The sequence below is a fragment of the Fragaria vesca genome, linkage group LG2 (assembly GCF_000184155.1).
Source record: "Fragaria vesca subsp. vesca linkage group LG2, FraVesHawaii_1.0, whole genome shotgun sequence".
Lineage (NCBI taxonomy): Eukaryota > Viridiplantae > Streptophyta > Magnoliopsida > Rosales > Rosaceae > Fragaria > Fragaria vesca.
This window is the reverse complement of record NC_020492.1, coordinates 4,154,062-4,159,533: the sequence shown is the minus strand read 5'-3', so window position 1 is coordinate 4,159,533 and position 5,472 is coordinate 4,154,062.

The following is a 5,472-nucleotide window of genomic DNA, read 5'->3' as shown; positions in this document are numbered from 1 at the left end:
GAGAGAGAGAGAGAAGTGAAAAGGATGTGAGAACAAGAGAGAAAAATTGATTTGCTGGGAAATGAGGGTATTTTAGGAACATCGTAAAAATAAATTGACAGGTTTATGCTTAAAAGTGGACTTATATGGGTAAAAATATTAAGGTGGACTTGTGTTACAAAAAATGTTAAGAAAATGACTTTAGTGAAATTTTCTATAATATTTAATACAACCTGATTCCAATTAGATTCCAGATTCACTATTCTACAATTTTTACATGCAGCCATATATACCTAGAAGGATGCATGTTGGCCATGAGATCCAAGAGCAAGAAGCTGGCGGTATGGCTAGCTAAGCAATTGCCATATAATTCTATTCGTGCTCAGATTAAATGGAAGGTTTATGTGTCTCGCTGCGTAAGCTAGAACATGGTTTGAATCAAAGATTAGTGCATGAGCATCGAAACATGTAAAGATCAAGTAATAATAACAGCTGCAACATACACGCAGGAGTGTTCTTAACTGTAATTGACCAGAGGACAACTGTTTTTTCTAGCTTGAGCTAGAGCTAGCTATAAGGAGCATGTGCCCTTCCTTCTTCTTCTCTTTCGATTCTCTACTCCCGTCTCAACATGTTACTTGCGGTATTAAACAAATATTTAATATTGTGAGTCAAACTCATAACTTTTCACTTACTAAGAAGGAGAGTATGCCGGTAGACCAAATGATAGCCTGATATGACCAAATTGGATGATGAATATTAGACAAACAAGACTAGCTAGGCTTCAATCACGTACACCGACAACTTGATCGATGCTGACTTTAGACAAACAGGCCAAGGTAAGATTCCTATCAAGTATCAGCAAATTAAACCTACCACCTTACTACGTTTCTATGGCAAGTTGGCAACAGTCATCTGGATTTGGTAGCCATATATGAGGATGCCAACTCGATGTCTCGATCGATCGAAGTACTGAAATTTTCTTCTATTGTCTCAGCTGGCGCATCACCCCTTGCAATACGTACGTTGAGCAAGACCCTTCCGCATTTCCGGTCTAGTTAACACCACCGAGTGTCTTCCGGCCAACACCATGCATGATCAAGCTTAATTTCCTAACAATGCAAGAATAAAACTGTTTTCTCACAAACAAACAGCAAGACATATATAGAGCGAGATCTCTAAACACTTAACAAAATGATACAAGAGCTAGGCCTCACTGATAGGGATAGCAATAATCCCCAGCGGGTAGGATATCCACGGGTATTCGACCCGAACGGGGGAGATATACGGGGATAAACGGGTGACGGGTATGAGGATTTTCAGTATTCAGATTTTTGAATCGGGTACGGGGCGGGTATAATATTTTGATATTCATCCCCATCCCCACCCATTTAGGATGTAAATATTATTTTTAATATATATATATAGTCCGTCTCAGCTGCGGACGTCCGCAACAATGGTTTTGGTGTGGATTTTCATTTTTGCACCACTTTTCGATCGAATTTCCTCATCTCCACCGTCTAGTATCTAGATAAGATCATCTCTGCAAAATTTCAGCCAATTTGGTAATCGTTAAGGCCCTCAAAATTGTGTTTTTCTGGTATAAACATGAACCGGACATAATTCAGTCCATCCATTTGTTTTTCGAGTTTGAGAGCCTTAACGATTACCAAATTGGCTGAAATTTTGCAGAGATGATCTACACAATATTATCTAGATACTATATGGTGGAGATGAGGAAATTCGATCGAAAAGTGGTGAAAAAATAAAAATCCTATATATATATAAACTTGTATTCGTTTTTGTTGGATTGAATTAAGAAACTTATTTATATATAAGAAAGTGCTGGACTACACGGGCGTTTTGTACGCCAAAGTGAGGCCAGCCACGTGGTAAAATATTGTCCACAAGATTTCAATTTCAGGGGCAAACAAGTAAATGTCTCACATTACTCCTATCAGCAGTAAGTATTGCCTGTTAAAATTTAAGGGAGTTTAGGTCTCTTTTGTCGATCAGGACGGCGAAGGTGGAGTGGAGGTCGGAGGTCAGTTCGTCGAAGAAGATGACGATCGGGTCGACACCCAGCAGAGGAATTCATCGATGTCAATTCTGATCGAGATCCGCCGGAATCGTTGTCGAACCCGTGCAAAATTGGCTCTGCAATACATGGCAATACATGGCTGGGAGGATGGGCTCTACAATCTGTTTGGAGGAGAGTGATAAGATTGTGAAAGAAAAACTGGTGAGGTGCTTGGATTGTTCAACCCTGGAGTTGAATCAGACCCTCAAATCTTATTCTGATTGAGGTTGTGGAGCTGTGACTGCCTGACTGGGATGGACGTTTCTCTACTTTTCACAAAAAACAGAGAGTCCTCAAATCTAATCTCTCTGGGTTATTGGATTAGGGTAAATCAGGTAGTAAAAGCAATAAATCAGGCAGTTTACTTTGCCCTTCCGTTAACGACTCCGTCAGGAGTACTGTACGACGCACGTGCTGCAGCTCTTGCCTTATATATATTTGATTTTATTTTCATATTTCTATATGTCGTAATTATTTTTTTAAAAATTAATTATTACATAATTGTTAACGGGGATCGGGACGGGTATGAGAACGTAATCCCCAAAGGGGACGGGTACGGGGAATCCCCATTATCTAATTACGGGAAACGGGGCGGGTATGGGGATGAGGAATGAAAAAAGGTACGGGTATCGTATTTTGATCCCTTGACCTTACCCTACCCATTGCCATCCCTACTCACCGAAACCGCACCATGGAAACACTTATAAATTTCTTCGCGTAGATGTTGCACAGTATAACTAGTAGCTAGGTATGTACCACTTGTGCTACGTAACGCCTAGTTTAGAAACTCGATCTGTGCCATACTTTCTTCATGGACCCGAGAGCTTTAGAGTCCTAACTAGCTAGAGTAGGCAATGTCCATGGAAGGTTCACCCATGATACTGATAATAATGTTTATCAACCAGCTGCAAGCCTGCAACACACCGAGAGAGCGAGGCAGCTTGAATTGATCATTTTGAGCAAGCTAGCAGTAATGTGTTATTGATGAAACAAACCTTGTCCCAAAGCTTCCTCATACTGAGTAGCTCAATATATATGCTCTTCATCGATCACTTGCCCACATTACACCATAGTTGCCATGAACAAAAATAGAAAATGATCGTATATTCGTATATATGCTTGTAACAAAGCAAGGATTGTTAACTGATGCATGGTATATATATATGCAGAGCCGGTCTTAGAGAGATTTAAGGCCCGGTGTGAATTTTTTTTTTTGCCCCTTATAATATTTTTTTATTGAAAGAGACTAAAAAAATATCAAAGCGTCTTTTCTTTAAGAATCGAAGAATATAAGATACATTCGTTTTAGCCCCTTTGAGTGTGTTATTAATTTTGTAAACCAAACAAGCACTTTTGTAGTATACCATATATATATGATCACTAGACTTTGGTCATCTGTCATTTTTTTATTTAATGATATGTGAATGAGTATGCTCTGAATTATAAAAAAAATCTGAATGATATGTCAAGGTGGCTCCTTAGTGTCCCTAGATGGGTTAAGGTGACCCAAGGTGCCTCAAGGCAGTTCAAAGCGAGTCAAGGCGGGTCTGTGAAATCCAAAAACACCCTTCATGAAATTCAAGATTGATGCCGCCAAATCCCGTTATGATTCGCGTTTCATTCTCCTCTTTGTTCTCTGATTTGGGCGCGATTGCACTGAATTGTAATATAGTTTGCGCGCCTTTTTTTGGGTTTTCTCCTATATATAGATTCTGCTGGGGTTTATTTGTTCATACAATTTTTCTCTTTTCCCTGTTCAACGAGGTTCTTTTTCTTTTTGGTGATTTGAATTTATATTTGGGCTTATATATGCGTATATTGATTGATTTAGTTTTTTCTTGAAGGGTGCAAACAGGGTTGACAACTCCTACTTTGATTGAGTAGTTGGTTGATCTCTGTACGAACAGGTTAGACACTGTTACTTTAGTTTTGTTTTTTTTTTTTTTGTTGTATTTTTATCGATCTGAGTAGTTGGATCAATTGAGAAATCCTTGTTCTGTTTTGAGTTGCATTTGAGGCCTTTATAATTAAACACGTCTAAGCTTTTGGTATCTGATGCACATACATATATAGTTGAGTTTGCTGCATCTATCTAGATTGTCTTCTTCTAGTACTTTAGAACTAAATTTCCCGTAATTTTCTTGTATCGATTCAAATAAAATTGAATCAGCAAGAATCACAGTCAGGGACTAATCAAATTGGAGTGTATTCATGTTCTGTGTTTTGGACTGTTTGATCTTATTTTTGTTTTCTGGGATTTGTTTTGGGTGCTAACTATTATCCAGTAATGACTGTTATGAAACTAGTTCAGATCTAGATGGGTTTACAGACATGCTAATCCTATCATGATGTATTTATTTTATTTTTTTCTATATGCTGGATTCTTCTTGCTTTGTTTTGAACTAAATATATAAAGGCTCACCAGTCAATGACTTTGTTTTGTTGTTGTTCTCGAAATGTGTTGCTTGTAGCTTCATAAACATCATGATCAATACATAATTATCAAGATGCAATGTTCTCTTGCACTCTCACTTTCTTTTCTCTTCATATCAAATGCATTGATAGTATCTTCATTGATAGTATCGCACTAGCATAAGTCTGTCATTTCTTAGTATGTCCATTAGTATAAGTCTGTCTTTTTTGGCAAAGATGGGAAGGAAAAAGATCACTAATGACAACACTACTGAGATGACCAACCTTGAAAATGGGCAAGGTGGATCCAAAACTGCTACCTGGAATCCTCAAAGTGTAGCAATTTTTTTGTGACTTGTGTATCAAAGAGGTGGGAAAAGGACAAGCCCCGGCACTCACTTTAGCAAAGAAGGATGGTCAAGTTTGGTTGCAAACTTTCATGCGGAGACTGGAAACAATTATGACAAATCACAATTGAAGAACAAGTGGGATTTGCTGAAAAAGAATGGAAGATATGGAAAGATCTAATTGGGAAGGACACTGGCCTAGGTTGGAATCCTACTAAGAACACTGTTGATGCATCTGAGGAATGGTGGAAAAAATAAAATACAGGTAGATTATAATACATTTCATTACTTTATATTTACTTTAGCAGATATTTTAGTGAATTACTGGATGTGATTTGTGTTATGGCAACAGAACTCATAAAACCTCTTGATCCTGAGTTCAAGAATACTCTAGCAGAAATATTGGGAGATTCTAGATACATGCCTCATTTCAAGGTATGTTTTGCATCTTTCTACTCTTTTTTAGTTTTTTTTTGTTGACACAAACTCATTTGAGTTATTGTTTATAATTTTGCTAGGATTGTATTGGAGCTATAGATGGCATACATGTTCAAGCCAAAATATCACCTTCTGAGCAAGTACCATATATTGGTCAAAAGGGATACCTACTCAGAATATAATGGCTGTATGCAACTTTGACATGCAATTCACTTT